Source organism: Rousettus aegyptiacus, unplaced genomic scaffold (assembly GCF_014176215.1).
Source record: "Rousettus aegyptiacus isolate mRouAeg1 unplaced genomic scaffold, mRouAeg1.p scaffold_m13_p_12, whole genome shotgun sequence".
In the NCBI taxonomy this organism is placed as follows: Eukaryota; Metazoa; Chordata; class Mammalia; order Chiroptera; family Pteropodidae; genus Rousettus; species Rousettus aegyptiacus.
Genome location: NW_023416287.1, coordinates 92,817,115 through 92,835,085, shown reverse-complemented (window position 1 = coordinate 92,835,085; position 17,971 = coordinate 92,817,115). Strand labels below are relative to the sequence as shown.

The following is a 17,971-nucleotide window of genomic DNA, read 5'->3' as shown; positions in this document are numbered from 1 at the left end:
AAACCTCGCTGGCCCTCGGGCTGCCATTTTCCAGAAGGTAATTCTTACCCTTTTCTCAAATTACGTCCTCAGAGTCTGCACACATGGCAGAGGAAACCGTAGGAAAAGGAGCCTTTTAAAAGAACAGCGTCACCGCAGAACAGGCCGGCCCTGAGTGAAGTCTCCGGTGGGTGCTACTCAGGCTACAGAAAGGAGGCAGGTTGAGTCAGCCACAATTTTATGCGGAGGAGTTTAGAAGTTTTGCTCACCGTCAGTTGATTTAACTTGTCAATTTTCAACACATGGAATACTGTAGTTTTCAAAAGACCCAAGATGCAGATGAATGTAGATTTCTACCATCAACTCATACCCTCAAAAATACAAAAATAAATAAATAAAATAAAATTTCAAGTATGCAAATTTAATCTCTTCGAGGGTGATACAGATGTGATAATATATGTCTATAGATGCCATTTATATTATCGTAATTAGTTAAATTGGAGGGTACTTTTGTTTGTGCAGTTGTAATGTGTATTGTAATGAATTGTGGGCACTTTGATACTTTTCTGTGAATCAGACTTAAATTTGATTGTCCAAGAACACAGCCCACTTAGGCGTTCATGCCCCAAAGCAGCAACGATTGTCCATGACCCTTACCACGCCTGCTCCCAAGCGGGGCTGGTCGTCTCTCACAGGGAGCTCACGCCTTAGGATTCCGGATCCTTCTCGCAAAGGGTCTCAGCCCTCCAGCCTCCCCTGGGCCTCCCTGCTCCCCCTCCCTCCGCTGGCGCGCGCGCGCGCGCGCACACACACACACATGCACACACACACGCCCGCCCGCATGCAGAATGGCCCGTGCCTCAGAGTCCAGCTCTGCAGCACAAGCTCCTCCCTTCGAGCTGTGGGTTGTAGTTTCTGCTGCAAACGCCCTAAGCTGGAGAGGCCCGAGCCGCAGCTGCAGTGAGCGCCGGCGAGCGTGAGGCTCCGAGGAACGCCGCCGCGGAGGCGACGCCTGGCCTGCAGCGGAGCGGGCGACGTCGGCGACTTGGACGGAGTCCATGGCCACTGCGGAGCCATCACGAGTGGAGGACAGTGTGTGCGCGGTGGGGGCGGCCGGCGTGCGTCCTCCGCGGGCCTCGGCTCCCCCGATCCCCGGCGCCGGCTCGCCCCCCGCCCTCCCCGCCCTCCCTCCTCCTTTTCCTCGCTCTGTGCAACCCCCGCCCCCCGCCCCAGCCCCGTATACCATTAATGCTTTGAGGAATCAAATTGGGATTTCTGTTCCCAGACTCAACTTATTGCAACTAAGTGCGGTGAAGAAATGGAGTTTGGAAAACAAAAAAATGAGAGTTTAACTTTTCAAGGATAAAAATAAACGAGTCACGTTTGAATCTCCTTGCGACGGAATCCGTGTTCGGAGGGGCACTTTGATCTTGATTCGGGACTCAGCCCAGTCCCGCTCTGCGTCTGAGGACCCCCGAACGCATTTGCCAGGAAGTTCAGTAACACCCCCTCCCCGCCCGCCCAGGCCGTATGTAATGCACACGCACTGGGACCCCCGGAAGGAGCCCCACAAATCTCTCCGGATCCGAGGCTCAGTGCTCAGGTGCCTCAGTCTGCGGAGAACGCATCCCCGAAACGTCTGTACGTCTGGCTGCGTGCGTGTGTGCGGGTCCGTGTGTGCGGGTGAGCAGCTTCGCGTGACTGAGGCTGCGGCAGCGGAGTCCTTGGGAGGAAGGGGCGACGGCGAGGCGCTGGGCCCGGGATTCGGCGCTCCTAGGAGGAAGGAGCTGCGCCTGAGTCATCGCGAGCCTCCAGACTTTCCCCGCAGTGTGGCCGAACTTTGTGCTGATGAGACAATAGTGGAGCGTGTGCGTTTCCTACAGGGCAGACCATTCCCGGGCTGGGGGAAGCCTCGGGCCTGCGCCGGGCCGCGCGGGCCCGGCCCCCGCCCCGCGCCGCGAGGCTCCCCGAGCCCGGCCGGCGCCGGGGTCCCCGCTGGGCGGCCGCGTCCGGGGCGCGCGCGGGCGGCGCGGGGAGGGGGCCCGGCGCGTGGCGGGCCCCGCGCGCCCTCGCGCGTCCCCCGCGCCCGGGCGCAGCTGGCGCGGTCGGTCTAGTGCTGCGCTCGGCTCCGCGCCTCGGGCGCTCGGCTTCACCTTCAGACGCGCGGGGCGTGCGCGTCCTCCTACCCCGACCGCCGCCTCCCCGCCGAGGTAGGGGCCACGGTGGGGGGCCCCCCGGGCGCGCGCGGGGCGGGGGCGCGGCGCCGAGGACCGCGGCGCGCGCCGCGGGTGGGGGGCGCCGGGGAGGGGCTGCGGGGCTCGGGGAGGGGGCCGGGCTTTCCCTGCCGGCACTTGCCGGGCTCCGCGATTCCAGGAGAGGGAAGATGCAACTTCAGGCGGCGAGGTGAGCGCCGGGAGGCGGTTTTTACCGCAGTGGAGGGGCGGGGTGGGGGCCGGGGTGCGAGCGCGGAAGAGGCTCCGGCTTTGTACACTTCGTCAAAGGCGACGCGGGAGGAGGGGAGCTCGGATGCGCTCTGCATCCATTAGGAGACAAAGAGCAAATTGCCTTACTTTAAAGTAAAACGCTCCGGCTAATGCAGGTGGGTGGCGGGGCCGTGGGCCGGAGGAGCCGCTTCGGTTACTGAGGGTTTGGCTGATGGGGTCGACGCTGAGGGCGCTCACCGCTGCTGCCCGGGGGACGTGTTTGAGCGCGGCGGGGGGGGGGCGGGTGCGTTTGTCCTCCCCCCTCTCCTGGCTGCCTGCCCATCAGCTGGGAGCGTACGAGTGACCCCGGCATTCAAGAAGTGAGAGCCTGGAAGGGAAGTTAGGGCGGGGGTGGGGGGCGAGGGTTCCCTCAAAGACTGGGAGAGGGGTGGGGAGAGGGGGTTCGGGTGGCCGGGACTCCTGGAGAGGCATCCAGTCTGTCCTGGGGCGGGGCTGGTGTGGGGGTGGGGGAGGTATTGATCACGGTATATACCCGGTATATACAAGAATAGAATACTGTGGGGTGTTTGTTGCGGGGGTGGGGTGGGGTGGGGGTGGGGAGGGGTGGGATGGGGGGGGTTGGAAAAGCGCCCCGTCTGCCATTTCCAGGGAGAACTAACGTTCCGAATGGTTACGATTGCTATTTAGATTAAACCGCCCCAAGTTTTTAAAGAAACTTTGTATGGATAAGTTTGCTAAAAGCCATCCGAGTTGGGTATTTAGAGCCGCGGTCTGTGGGAGGAGGAAGGCGGGTGTGCGGTGACAATCAGACCTCGGGGACTGGGAAGCCAGTGGACCCTGCAGTTAGGGACCGGAGGGACCCAGCCTTTCACCCGGGAGCGTGGGGCTGTAAGTCAGCCCCATTTACAGTCAGCGTTAGCCAGCGCCTGCAGCTGACCAGCTGGGACCAGGAGCTCCTGGGCTGTGTGTCTGCATCTTACTCGTTCCGCTGGGCTTATTGGTAAAGAATTACTTGGTCTCCGGGTGTGCAAAGATCAACTTGCTCAGCCCCCTTTAAAATATATTCATTTTGTGCCTTGTTAAGCCAGATGCACAAAAAGCCATTTGCTGCTTCATTGTTGCTTTACATTTTTTTGAAAAGGCGCCTGGTGTAACCTGTGGAATTTGAAATGCAAATAAAAGCCTGTGGGAGTTGAGGCAGAACAAATCAGCGTTTATAAAGTGAATAAGATTTAATGTCTTTGAAATCACTGCAGAGGAAGAAAACGGGAGAGGGGGAGTCGTTTTTCAGGGAGTGAACCGTGACGTCAGGTCTTTTTGGAAAAGATGTTATTTTTAAGGTCTGAAACCCGGGTATGTAAAGTGCTTACGGAAAAACAGATTACAAGGTTAACATCTGTTAACATGATCGTTTATCTCCAGCCAAAAATAGGTCAGTTCTTTCTTAAGGAAACACGATTGCTGGCGCATGCTTAAATAATAAAATGAGTTCATAGATTAGGACCGGCGTTTGCTATTATCTGACCTGTGAAAAACATTTTCTAGTTTCGAGATAAATGAAAGGTCAAAGTCTCTTTTCGGTGTTGGGGACAACTCTTCACCCTGCGTCCACCCCTCCCAGATGTCCTCCTCCTCCTTACTCGGAGCCCCCTCTCCGCCTCCTCCCGAGATTGCTAATTTCCCTTTTCATCCATTGTAGAGGCACAAAATACATTTAAATGGATATTGTCTGACGCCCCCCTCGTTAAAGAGGGCGAACTCTCCGCGCAGATGGCGAACTTTTAGAGCTCTGCTGTTGTTTTAGCATTAAATGAAACGGTAGGGAGGGGGAAAAAGAAGGAAACAGCCTTGCAAAGTTTCCCTGCCTCCTGAGTGAGAGTGACGGCTCTCCCGGCCAATCCGTAGCGGCTTTCTCCCTCCCGGAGGTAATTTGGGGCGTGAGTGTGTGTGCGCGCGCGCGCGCGTGCATGCGCCCATGTGTCTGCACGCTTAAGTGCCACCGGCCTCGCGCATCCTCAGGCTCCTGCATTACACAGCTGTGTGTAGACGTGGACACGCTTTCATCCGAGTCTGTGCAGCTAGGTGGGCACGCAGCAGCCCAAATGGAGACGCTACCTCCTCCGAGGGTTCCGTGCAGAATGGGCATAAGGGGCGCTTCAGGATTCAAGCCGGAACCTGCAGAAGGGGAAAATCGGAGGAGCGGTGTGATTACGCTGCTCCCTCAGCGACTGGGGAGTCGGCTCTTCCCGTCTCGCCCCCACGCGCAGGAGCGCCCTCGCGCTTGGGGTCTGGCTGGTGGAGCCCCCTCGCCCGGCGCCGCGCGCACAGGACCGTGGCTTGCTGAAACTGGTGTGAACTCCAACAAAGTGAAAGGCAGCACGTACCCTGCAACTTCAAATTGTTTTCTCTCTGGAAGTCGGCACTTAGTCCACGGCAAATTCTAGAACGCGACCCGCCCGTGGTCGGTGGAAGTCCCGCGGCCCGGCAACGCAGCCTGCGGAGCCGGCCGCCCCACGGCGCGTCCGGGCTCGCTCAGGCCCCAGCTCCCTGGGAGAACGGGCGGTGGTGTGGGGGGGGCGTGTGGGCCAGACCGGGCCATGCTGCATCTGTGTCACTGCTGGAGTTGCCGTGGCCCCTCCCTCAAGGGTAGGTGGTGATGCTGCAGCGCACGGGTTAAGGACCCACGTGTACCCCCCCCCCCCGAGATCCCTGCCGAGGACCCGAGGGAGCGCCCCGCGCCCCGGTCGGTTTGTATGCTGGCCGGGCCGGGCCGGACCGAGGACCGCCCGAGGGCCCGTGGGCAACCCCAAGCGACCTTGGTCCTCCCCCCACAAGAACCTAACTCGGTTACGAGGCGGTGTCCGGCCTCGCGCCTCCCACTCGGGCAATTTCCGCCCCCCCCGCCCTCCCCCCAGCCGGAGCTGGGCGCGATCCTGCCTCGCCACCGCCTCCCAGCGAGCTCGGGGATGGAGGAACGGGCCGCAGCGGGGAGGTGTCGCCGGATTAAATCATTCCTATTTCTGTGTCTTCCTGCGGTGCGGTGCTGGGCCTGGGGCGCCGCGTGCGGGGGCGGTGGGGGCCGGGGCGGGGGGCTTTACCTGCCGGCCCCGGGGGCGGGGGCGGGGGGGGGCGGTGGCCGCTTGTTGCTGGGCTTCCTGGGGGCGGGCCGTGGGCGGGGCGGGCTGGGCGGAGAGGTGGGGGAGGGCCCGGCCTGCGCCCCCGCCCCCGAACGCCCGCCCCCCGCCCCCGTCATGTGGAGCGGACGTCACACGCCAGCACTGTAACCCAAGAAGTGAAAGAGACGGGGACCCACGGCCCAACTTCGCACCGTAACAAAGGCGGGGTCCGTGCGGGCCGGAGCGGGACCAGCTTGGGAGGGAACGGGCTGGGGGAAGGGGAGGGGGCGGGGACTGGGGGGTGGGGCAGTCGGGGAGTGGGGGGCCTGGCCGAGGGGGGGGGTCAGCGCGGGGCGGGGGCGGGGAGTGGGGGCCTGGCTGGGGCGGGGGTCTGGGGGGACCAGGAGCGGGGGCCTGGCCGGGGAGGGGGCCTGTCGAGGGGCGGGGTCTGCAGTGGGCCTGGGTGTCCGCGGGGCGGGACGGACCGCGCTCCGGGGGCCTAGGCGCGGCGCAGGCCAGGTAATTGGTTTCTATTTTAAACTTCACTTTGTTCTGGCGGAGGTGGGGCGGTGGGAGAGGCGTGGCCCCCGGGACGATTACATAAGTGTTCACACCTGATTTGGTCCCGGGCCAGGGGCCCCGCGCGGGTTTGGGTGGGAGGCGCTGGGCGAGGGGTGCCGCGCGTGGGCATGTGTCCTGCCGCGTGCCCCGGTCCGGTCTCGGGGGCGAGGAGCCCGCCGGGGCTGGGGGGCCATCTCCGAAGCCCGGAGGTGCCCGTGGGCGTGGGCCGGGCCTGCCCGCGGGGTCCACTGCGTAACAAAGGGCAGAGCTGCGGGACCCTTGCCGCGCACTGAGCCGACCTAAACGCAGGTCACAAAAGGAACTTTAGACGGTGGTCTTCAACGCGCATTTTCCCCGTGAACCTGCCGTTAAGCCTCCCATCCTGATTAAAGATGATTTAAGAATTGGAGTACCTCCCCCCTGTGGCTGCGTAATAAATACCGTTGAACTGACCGGAGTGGAGGCAGAGGTGGCCTGTCCCCCAGCACACAGTCTCCAGATTGTTTTTCAGCCGCCCTGTTAATGTGATTGGAGTATTTTGGGTGAGGAATGCCAAGTGCGCCGTGAGGAGTGGGGTGTGCGTGCTGCGTGATAGGCTACTTTCCCTGGCCGCGTAAAAAGCCCATTTTATCATTCGTTTGTTCTTCATTTTTTCTTGCATTCTTTGATTGTGGCGTCGGGATAGCTGTTACTTATATTTACAGAGCCCGGCCAGTGTTAAACATGCCACATGCCCCTCCCCGTGAATCCAGATATTTTTCCCCTCTTGGTAGAATTGGAGTCAGTTGAGGGGAGCTGGTGTGTGTGTTGGGGGCAGGGTGCGCCTGGGGCTGAGGTTTGGGTTACTTACTGCAGAGGACATCTTTGGTTTCACAAGAGACAGCCATGCCATCGTGAATGGGCCCTGGGAGAGACAGCTCTGAGCAAGGCTCAAGTATTTGGGTAATGGAATTAGAATTCGGGGGTGCTAAGATATAAACGTGGCATGTGGGACAGTTTTCTTCCTTCATCAGTAAGGACTTCGTCTTAAACTTGCTGGGTTTGAATTTACTGAAACTTTCAGATCCCATTAGCATTCTAAACAAGTCGTAGTCCCGGGGGATGTGCAGTGTGGCTGAGCAGGAGGAGCGGGGCCGCCGGTCTAAAATGAAACCAAGCAGCCCGTGTGTTCACTGGGCACCGTGTGCGACAATGGAGAGCCAGGAGTTCGGCTCGCTTTAATTTCTGAAAGCTTTGGTTTGTCTGAGTCATCTTTCCCAAAGGCCCAGAATGAAAGAGACTGGATGCAGAACTGTGTGTAGCTGTGGGGTGTGTCACCGATACTGTACCCGGCCTGGCCTGAGAATACGGAACCGGCGCTAACCCCATTGTTATTTGTAAACAACCTTTAGAGAGTCGCCTCGCTGGGTTAGGTATGAGTCAGTGTGAAGGCCCACAGTTCTCACTGGACAGGATGTTGTCCCAGGCACCGACGTGGAGTGAATGGAATGAGAGATGCTTTTGGAAGCGGGTCAGTGCTAAAAGCACAGTGTCTCCATTTCTGTAAATTACACTTTACCTGCATTTGCCTCAGTTGGTCCTACTTGGAGATACCGGAGTCCCACAGGTGAAGCATTTGATGTTGAGATTGAGGTTAGCAGCTGGAAAAGGAGGCTTCTCTGACGCATGCTTCATGACGAGGTGAGCTCTGACAGATGGTTCGCAGTCTCCCCAAGTAGGGAAAAACGATATGGTGACCTGGGAATTTACGTAGCGTTTACGCATGGATCGTTCTTGAAAAAACCAATACTCAGTTTATCAGGTGGTTATGGATTTTTATTTATTCATTTTTTTCAGGATATACTTTTATTCATAATTTAGCAGAAGGAATCTTTTAAAAAGAATTTTGTGGGAGTGGCTGCGAGCCGGCCTGGAGGTTGTGTGTAGAGTTTCAACTGCATTATACCTTAATGCTTTAGAAATAGGAAGCTGAAATATAAGCCGATTAGCCCGGCAGGAAGGAGCCTGTCCAGACGCGTGTGCTCGGCTGTCGCGGCGTGCTGGCCCTAAATGTTCAGGGTGTTCCATTATTTTGGGTTTCATTCCATTTTCAACACTGGTGAAAAGTGCATGTGTTAATTACATACTTAAAATGACACTTTGCTTATAAAGTAACTGGATTTCTAGCAGAATAAAGTATCTCTGTTACACTGAGTGAAGGAAACAAATAACTTTCCTTGGTGTTTGATAGACATGTTAGCCGAAGACAGCTACTCCATAGGCGTGGGTTTAAGTAGAAGTCATTGAACTAATGGAAGAAAGCAGAAAAATGTTAAAATTTGTTCGATTAGGTATCTGCATTATAAATGTTTGAATGTAGAGGTAACATTCCTTCTTCTAAAGCAGACGTCTTGTGTGCTGTAAATATTTATACATTTTAGTGCTTGGACAGAGGTGTTGTGACATAATCAGTTCTTCCCAAAATGCGTCTCCTGGCTGCCCTGATCCCTCCCCCTCGAAAGTTCTGGAGGCCATGGGACGAGTGTGGTGAACGCTCATCTTCCCATAGTCCGGAGAACACCCGTGGGCCCTGGACTGCTCGGAGGGGGCCCGCCTGGCCCCCCAGTGTGGCCCTCCCCGTTCCTCTGCCACGAGGGCACCCAGCACGTGGCGTGGCCTCGGCCGGCTCACCACAGGACACTTTTGACCTTCACTCCTAGCATTATTAATGTCTAAACGTGAAGAACGCACTGCGTTACAGCGTTTGGCTCCCAGACCCTCCCTCTGTGGGTAGAAACCACCCCTCGGGTGGGTTTGCGTTTTCCAAGTGTCGGGATGTGGACGGGCTCCAAAGCCTGACCACGTGGTGTTTGGAGGCCGTTTCTGTGTGGGTCGTGGATTTCCGTCGCGGCCGGAGCACCTGGGAGGCAGGTGTGAACGGGGCCTGCCGCTGGGCACCTGTGGCCGTGGGTTTGGGAAACAGCAGGTAGGGACTCCCTTCCCAGGCAGGGCTTGGCACTAGCTGACTGCTGGGACTGTGGCCCCCTCTCCCGCCTGTCCTCCGGAGCGGTCACCCCTAGCCCTCCCCCCCACGGCCGACAGTACGTGGGCCGCAGCCTGCCGCGGGTCTGTGTTTCGGGGCCACGACAGTGACAGCGTTTTCCAGATTCCCGCCTTGACGTCAGCACTCCCTGGGCCCAGGAGACACTGCGTGTGGGACGCTTCTGTGTGGTGGAGGGGTGACCTCTGCCCTGCGTAAGTCGAGGTCGCCTTCCCTCCGCTCTCTCACCAGAGGTGGGGAGTGATTTTAGGGGAGTCCTCCTTATCAGTGGGCTCCAGCTAGCTACGAATATCTAAACAGTTTTCGGGAATATTGGCAAATTGTCACAAACCCATTTTAAGAAAGGAATCACATCAAATATTTGTTTATGAAGGATTTATTAAATTGATCTCATGGCAAAGATAAAAAAAAAAAAACTTTCATGTTGAGAAAGTCCCGTCCAGTTCTTTACAAAGTATCTTTATTTAAAATTAATTGTCTTCAACAGAGGACTATTTAAGGGACTATTTTAGGGACTTAAATAGTGTGGGAAGGAAGCGTGTATGGGAGCTGTAATCGCATGGCTTGCATTTGAGATTCGTGCAGTCCGCTAAGGTCTATCAAGTATATTTGAGCCCGACTGGGAGAAACGAGCAGTTGTAACTGTCCGTTTGTGTACTCTTTGTCTCTTGAATCTGGCTGCACGTGATTTGAGCAGCTGAAGCTTTTCTTTGCAAAGCTAGCGTTGGCTGTCATATTTATGTCCAGAATGAAATGTTTTCCAGCAACATACATCCGAATGGTAAAGAAGTGTAATTTTGTGGCTCTCAACAGCCCTTAAAAGTAGTTTTCCAAAAAAGATTTGGCGTTTAGGCTTCACTTCAAATGGGACTGAAAATTACAAAGCAGGAGTAATTAGAAATGCAACTATTTTTAGAACACGAACATGTAAATATATTTTAAAGTAGTAAAACATCACATAGGAAAATGGAAAAAGTAAGTTGTTTAAAAAGCAACTGTATCAGGTTTAGATACATTGGTGTTTACTTCAAGTAATGTGTTCATTCTGGTAGGTTTTCCTTCTCTGCTGTGGTGCGTGTGTGTGTGTGTTTCTTTTTGGTCAGAGGAATTCAATGGAGTGCTTATGTTCTCAGAGTCACTTTAAGAGCCAGGTAGTCTATCCAGTTGGGTCGTCAGTTCTTAATGGAGTGTTGAAAATGGAATGGGATGTTAATACATCTTGTTTTTGAGACACTTAATCTGGTGTTCCGTTCCGGCAGAAGCAGGTAGACTTGTCTCTCACCGTTTCTTGCACCCTGGGGAGGCGCCGATGTCACTCAGCCCTTGGTTCCAGCTGTCCCGTTACTTTCTTGCTGGGTTGGAGAGCGCAGGCTAACGTGTGTGGTGTTGGCTTTCAGGACACTGTGAAAGAGAGACTCCAAAAATTGACGTTCTCTGTTAAAACTAGTTTTTCTTAAGGGCTAGGAATTAAGAATACATATGTGTGTACGTATATATGTGTATACATGTGTATATATTTAGCAACATTTAGTAACACTGGAAATCCCTGTCTTCAACTCCATGTGAAAATAAAGGGTGTTTGTGGAGGAATTTTTCCTTTGTTTCGGAAAGGGCAACATGTGTCTGTCCTTGCCATATGGCACTGTTTAACCCAGATGCTCCCGCTGGCTCGGTGCGGTGCTGGGCCTTGATTTATTTCGGCTTTCGAGAGTGTTCTTTGAAATCCAGCACAGTGAAGGGTGCATTGCTTGGGGCGGCCGCTCCCGGCCTCGGCTCTCCTGCCGGTGACACTCAAGGGCAGCGAGCGAGGGTCACTTTTCTTGTTGCCGAGTTAGTTTTCGTGGGACGCAGCGTGGCTTGAGGGTGACGGCCGCGCCGCTGCGGAGCCCGCCGTGAGCGGCTGCCGTTCCTGCCGGCCGCAGGGAGGCCGACGGCCGGGCGGGCGGAAAGGGGCCTTCGCTGCTTGCTTCGCTGATTATTCCACTGGTTTTTAACCCAGAGTGAGGAAAAAAATGTGCTTTTTGTTTTTTATTTTCCTGGTGGGTGGATTACTCAGAGGACAGGTCCTGTTTCGTAGCTTCATGAAACTCGCGGCGCCGTCGGGGGCCACCCAGGCGCCGAGCCGCAGCGCGTCCGCTCGGGGCGTCGCTCTGTGCGCAGGGCGCTGGGCGCTGGGCGCGTTTGCATTTCCGGATGGACTCGCGTCTAGTCCCTGAGGGAGGCTTCTTCAGCGCCGTCTCAGGGACGCGTTGACCACAGCCCCGCAGAAGGGCCCGCCTCCACCGCCCCCGTCCCGGCCGCCGCGTCCCCCGGCGCCGCGCCCTGGTTCAGCCCGTCGTGTTCAGCGCCAGGCACACCGTCTGGCCCGTTTCAGGGAGGGACGGAAACTCGCTTAGACTCATCACGTGCGCCCCACGCAGAGAGGTGGGCCTGGCCGTCGCTCAGAGTCCCCGCCGTGGGGCCGACGCGGGTTTCGGTGATGCGCGTGCGTGCTGGCGGTCTCAGTGACACGGACAGAACACCGTCACGCACGTGGGTGGCCGTGTCCCCAGGAGACCCCGATTCATCACGCCGCAGCTCCGCACTGTGCCCGTTAGCGTGGTGGCCATGATTTGTCCCTCCGAGCAACAGCAAAGGTCGTTTAAGTAGCTGTGATCGGGATGAGTACGGCTCCGCCCAGGCGCTCAACTGGCTCCTTGTTTCAAAAATGGCTTTTTACTTTTCAAAATGAGAGGCAAGGAAGACGATCTCCTTCCTAAAGCCAACTTAGAAAACCTGACTGTTAGCGAGCGAATCGCGAATGTGAAAGTCCTCGCCATAGCAACGGGAACTTGGGGACGAGTCTGTAGAGTCCGGGATGAGCGGGTTAGCGGCAGGATTAAAATCGGCCTCCGTAAATTGCCCTGGTGACGGAAAAGCAGGATCTGTTAATGGTTTCACAGGGAGATTGGCTTATCGGTTATTTTCTAGGTTGATGAAAGATTACGGCCTGCTTACAATTTGAACTTTAGAAGGGAAGGTTAATTTTCCTAATAACTACACGTGCTAAGTACATGTAGAAATTGGTCACGAACGGCGTTTACTAGGGCCGGAATCTGGGATTCGTGCGTGTGGTCAGCCGGCGTGTGACCAGGGCGGGTGCCGCCGCCGGCTGCTCGTGCCCCGGGGTGGGTTTCACGCAGACGAGGGGGGAGACACGTTGGGTGTTATTTACCGTGGGTCGCCTTTTCCCAGCGCCGCGCCTGCGGGGTCGGGCGCGTGTGTGTGCTCCCCGGTTTGGCCTGGCCCGTCACGCCCCGTGGGGGGTGGTGCAGGCGCCCGGGTCGCGTCGGGAGGCGCCGCTCGGCAAGGCCGGCCGTCGTTGGAGGAGGCCGCGGGGGGAGACGCGGCGCTGTGGAGGCCACGGCGAGTCCGGCGGTGCAGGGGCGCAGGGAGCCGTGCCAGGGGCCAGCGCGGTGTTGCGGTGGCCGCGTCGGGCGCTGGGCTGGAGTCTGTCCCTCCGTGAGGCCCGGGAGGCGGGCCGCGCCGGCTCTTGGAAGAGCCATCGGTTGGGGCGCCCAGTGCTCCCTGCGGCTGGACCCCCGCCTCTGAGGCCACGGCCGGCGGTAGACGCCATGGCTCTGGCCGGCCGTCGTGCGGGGGCGTAGCCTGTGATCCCACGCGGGCGCCGCCGAGGAAGCCGGTTGCCCGGCGCGGACTCTGGGCCGGATCCGGAGTCCCTGGCCCTCGGTCCTCCATCCGTGAAACGGGACGAGGCTTGGATGGTGCGCGGTGCATGCACCAGCGGGCGGTGGGCGGTGGCTGGGACCTTGTGGCCACCTAGGCGCGGGAGGGGGCGCCGCAGCCTGGAGACGCGGCAAGCGGAAGGAAGGCTGTGCTGGTTCGCGGCCACTCCGACTCGCCCCCTGAGGGACCCGCTCCTGCCCCCTTTCTGCGCGTGGAGGGAGGGCGGCCTCCGCGTGGAGGAGGCGAGAGCTGTGGTCTCGCCGGAGTCGTAGCTGTTGCTCCCGAGGCGTGTTCAGTCGTAGACCCGGCTTACCGTTGGCCGCGTTTCAGTTTGGCTGACCTCACGGCACGACGCGCACCTGCAGACGCGGGTGCTGTGCGGGGGCTTGGGCGCGGAGGCCCCCGGGGCCCGGGCGGAGCTGGCCTGCTGCCTGGCGGACGCTCGGGGGGAGGGGGGGGCCGTGTTGCAGAGCGCCCCCCTCCCCCATTCTCCCTAGGTGAACTTGCTACCCTCTCCCCTGACCCCGGGCCCTGGAGATTTGAATTGGGCCAGATCAGGGCCCAAGGGCTTGCGCTCAGGACGCCCCGTGGAAGGCAAGCCCGTCCGCCCCAGGACGCAACAAGTGGGTTTCATCAGTCCCTTTTAGTTGGTTGTTTAAGTATTCTGTTAATAATAATAAAAGCGAAGATGTCCTCCCCGCAACGGGTAACGATAACGGTTCAGAAAACCGTTTCTCAGAAGCAGGAGAGGTAGGTAACTCCATCTGAGCCAGCGGATCTCGTCTGAGGGTGTTTTCAAGGAGGCGGGAGCCGAACGCGGCACGATGGATTCTCAACGTCAGTGGTATCTTTCGAGCGGGACGCACGTTTCCCTGGGCTACCGGGCGTCACCGCCGCGGGAATGGGAGGGTGTCCCGACGCCGGGCTTTGCAGTGGGCCAGTTCGTGCGTGCGGGGCGCGCACTTGAGGCGGGCGAAGCCCGGTGGGAGGGATGAGGGCGGGTTCGCGAGAACACAGCCGTGGGAGAATCACCTGCACAGGTGAGCTGCCCATGGGCCCCGCCGTCAGCGCAGAGCCCTGCCCGCGGTTGTAAGAGGCCACGCTGAGCTCAACTTCCTGCACATGCACCTCGAGACCGCTGTTCTGTTTGGTGGCTCAGTTTCGTCCCATGTTCAAGGTCAGACATGCTTAAATCGCTTCCTTGCTCTGGGGCTGGTCCTAATCTTTGCGACAACACTGTTCTTCTTGTCTGTAAATCCAGACGTTCGGGTCACCAAGTTTATGGTTCTGATTGAGGGTCAAGTTCCATTTCTTGCCCTATCAGTCACCCAAATGCTGCTTTTGATACGAGACAGTGTCGAGACAGACTAGAAAGCTGTTTATGATCTCGCTCGTGGAAGCGCAGTATCAGTGTTCGGGACACTCATCCGATTTTTATTTTTTAATAAGACCGGCCAGCACTCAGGTGCGGTAACAGAGTCCAAGTCTGCATTGTTCAGCTGTGATAAAAAGTGCTATCTGCCTTATTCTGTCTCAGTGGCTCAGGGAAGGGGTGTTTCTGCTCAAGGGGAAATGGGACCTTTGGTTTGCGGGTCACCGTTTGCCAGAACGTGGACTGGGATTCTTCAGAGAGTGTCGCCAATCCACATGTGTCTCAGCGAGATAGTTGGACTTCGTGAGTGCCTCTGACAGTGGTTTAAGCCACACCTCTGGGGGCAGGTGTTTCCTACCTGGTTATGCGAAACTCATAGCTGCTCGGTCGCCTTAGGGGCTGCTAGTCGGGTGGCGCTTCAGCATCACGATACATCACAGGGGTCCCGTCCCTGGACACACCGCGGCTCTGGGGGTCAGAGGAGAGCGGACGCCGAATCGTAGGCGCCTGTTCAGTCACCGTTTGAAAGTCACTTGGGTGACTTCACTTTAGATATCTGAGGTCGGAGCTCAGAGGACGGGCTGTGTCCTGCGTCCAGCCGAGGGGGACCGTGGTGACCGGAGGGCCTGCATCCCGTCCCCGAGCCATGACGTCAGCGAGGCCCCTTCTGGAGAATTCGCTTTGCAGGCGACGTTATTCCAGGCAGCTGGATGGAGCCACACGCTTCAGCTATCGGCCCGGAGCTAAGCATTGACAGCTGGGCCCGGGCGTCGTAACCCTCTGTCTCCTGCACGAGGGATAAAGACGGACATGAGCACTTCGCTCTGAAGACGCGCACAGAGGTTTTCAAAAGGGGTCGAGTACGCGGTGACAGAAAGAGCCATGACCGTGCGCGGTGAACACACGATGCCGTGGACGTGTCTGCCACACCGTCACGTCGCACGTCCGGGGCGTCCTGGACTCCGGGCACCAACGTCGCCATGATTAAAACAAGTAAAGAGTTGCGTGGAAGTTCACGGAGTGGTCCGAAGACTCGGCACGAGCCGTCGACGCCGTGAAGGGGGCCCGGGTGTGCGTGGGAAAGCCAGGAGACAGAACGTACCGGAAACACGCCGGTAACATCAGTTCATTGAGAGCCAGTAGTTGTCCGAGCGATTAGTGATGGCCGGATACCCAGGCTGTGTTCTCCTGGCCCAAACTGAATGACTTCTTCCCAGTAATCAGCGGAGCGCGTAGTTCACGGACGACAAAGCCTCCGCCGTCTCTGCTGTCAGGAGCGTTGCGGTCTGCGGAGGAGCCGCGTGAGGCCGCTCGCCGCACGGCGCGGCCTCGTTTCGTGCCTGGGCCCTGGCAGGGCCTGGCGTGCGCCGGTCGGCGTCCCGGGCCACTGAATGCTTTGGCTTTCCGTGACTGCAGTGAGGCTTTCCACGTACGTAAACGTCAAAGGATAAAAACATACGCAGACTTTAAAAAATTGGAAACTCACACGTCGTAACGTCACCACTCACTCCTTTAAAGGGGTGTGCGGAGAGCGGCCGCGCGCACACACCCCGGGTGGTTTCCCAACGCCGCGTCCCCGTGTGGCCCAGTTCCCGCCCGCCGCGGCGGTTTTGGCCGAGCGGCCAGCGGGGCGGCCAGCACCCGGGAGCCGGGCGTGCCCGCCTGGCCGGCAGTTTTGACCGCCTGGGCGGGGAACGATTCTGGTGCGTGATACAGGGCTCTTGCGGGAATGCTGCTTTCAGATACACTGACGCTTTAGAACGAAGGGCGCTTTAATCGGGGACGTTGCCGAATTTCCCAGCGAAGCCGCTGCCGCGGCCACCGTGCATGCCGGCCGCCTTTGCCACCATCGGTGTCCTGTCTTAAGTCTTGGCAGCTCGATAGGAAAATGTCTCATTGTGTCTGAAACGCTTTAAGTGATTTCGATCAATTCTTTGTGCTTGCCGATCGTTTTTTTTTTTCCTCAGGAGTCCCCATTCTTTTATTTGGTTGATTTTTCCACCCAGGTTTTCTCGATTTGTTGCTTTTAAGGGCGTTCTGCCTGCAGGGTGACAGCCTCGTGCCTTGTGTTGCTACTGCCTTTTTAGAAATCTTTTTGTTTTTATCTTACACCACACACGAGTTCGTTTTTGCTCCAGAAACATTCGGAAGGCCTGGATCAGCGTCGTTTCTCAGGGGGCTGGGAACGTAACTGATCTTTCGGCGTTCGAGGGGCTGGAGGAGGCGGGTGTGACGGTCCCATGGTTTTGTCCCTTGTTATTGGTCTCGTTACTTTTTCTGTCGATTCCTGAGTGAATTTTGGATGTTTATGTTTTACTAAAAATCAGCCACTTCTTTCATCCATATTATCAAATCTATTAACCTAGAGTTTGAAAAACATTGCGTTCTTTCGATTTTCCCTATTCTGGTGATCATTGAACCTAATTTCCCCCAACTGCTGCCCTCTTTTATTTGTTTAAATTAGGTCAGGTAATCATTTAGCTCAGTGGGTTATCAAAGAACCAGTTATTGATTTTATTGGTCAGTTTTACTTCTTTACTGATTTGTTAACTTTTTAAAATTGAAATTCGAGGCTTTTAATTCTTCTGTTTGTTTTGCTGTTTTTTAAATTGAACGTCTTGCTTACGTGTTCACGTGTGTGTGTGATGCATTCTGCTCGTGGATTTATCGTCTCTGCCTTTAAGAGCAGCGGCTGGCTGTGCCCCTGGGTTTCCCTGCACCCCACACGTTCTGACAGGCAGCCCGGGGGGGGGGGGCTGCGCAGCTGCACCGGCTCCCTCCGCGTTGTCATGGCGAGTGCAGAGCTTCGCAAACGCTGAACTTTCGCCGGTGTTGTTTTCCCCGTGAGCTTCCGGCGCCGTCTTGCAGAGCACCTGAGACCTGTGCCGTCTCCGGTGCAGGGCTGTGAGCGGCGTCTGTGCGATCAGCGGGACGCGGCCTTGTCTTCCGGTGTCACCTTAGCCAGGTGGCAGGCGCGGGGTTGCTGCGTACGTGTTCGATAAATCTTACGTTCTGATTCAAGTCTTCTACTCTTATTTTTGCCTTTTTAATCTGCCAGGTTTAAGGGAGGGCGGTCGCTTCTCCCAGATCCATTTTCTCTCTGCTGATCTTTCCATGTATTTATTGGGGTGTTTGCCTTATGTTTTTAATTCAGTATTATTTGACTTAAAGGTCAATAACAATTATCTTCTTTGTGACTTTTTTTTTTTTACCATTAGGAATTGTTCTATGACTTTTGTGCAATTTAGTCCCTTTTTGACCTCGAATTAAACTTGTAATAATGTTTTTTTTTTCACTATTGCTTTTCTTTACATTTTCTGGTTTATTTTGTCTGCATATCCAAGTTACTGAATTCTTTAATTTCAGGTGTCTTTTGTAGAAAACACATAGTTGGATTTAATTTTTTACCCCATCATGGAGTCTTTTCTAGTAAACTATTCTATTTATGTTTTTGGGAAAATAGATTTATTTTGCCTTCTTTCCTAATTTAAAAAACTCACCTTATTTTGTTTTATGTTTTCTCCCCTTTTTCTCTTTATTTTCTGTTCATGGGTCTGTGAAGTGTTTCCTTTAATTCCTGAAATCAGAGGGTATGTAGCAAATGTACTGTTTTCGGTTCCACTGGTGGTTATATTTATAACTTTTGCTTAAACGGTGTTTCTCAATTCATCAGCTTCTGTAACAACATAATTTCCCCTTCGGGGAGGATGGAGAAACGAGCGGCCTTCCGCGG

The 17,971-nt window shown here is 56.4% G+C and overlaps 1 protein-coding gene and 1 long non-coding RNA gene across 10 annotated transcripts in view; one reads left to right on the top strand and one right to left on the bottom strand.

Annotated features, from left to right (window-relative positions):
* Nucleotides 1-2,111: 2,111 nt before the first annotated feature.
* Nucleotides 2,112-17,971, top strand: part of ZNF516 (zinc finger protein 516) — a 73,070-nt gene continuing 57,210 nt past the window's right edge. For 2 of the 9 annotated variants that reach the window (XM_036230149.1, XM_036230151.1), the window contains exon 1: nt 5,004-5,069. The gene's annotated coding sequence lies outside the window, so the exon portion shown is untranslated. Of the gene's footprint in view, nt 2,190-2,298; nt 2,383-2,451; nt 2,579-5,003; nt 5,070-5,398; nt 5,459-5,653; nt 5,767-6,008; nt 6,059-17,971 lie in introns of those variants that run through there. The other 7 variants (XM_036230150.1, XM_036230143.1, XM_036230146.1 and 4 more) reach the window with 6 other exon arrangements.
* On the bottom strand, nt 3,616-4,932 carry LOC118610061. The gene is made up of 2 exons (XR_004953781.1): nt 4,808-4,932; nt 3,616-4,598 (listed from the first exon to the last, which is right to left on the bottom strand). It is a non-coding gene; the product is annotated as an uncharacterized LOC118610061 (long non-coding RNA).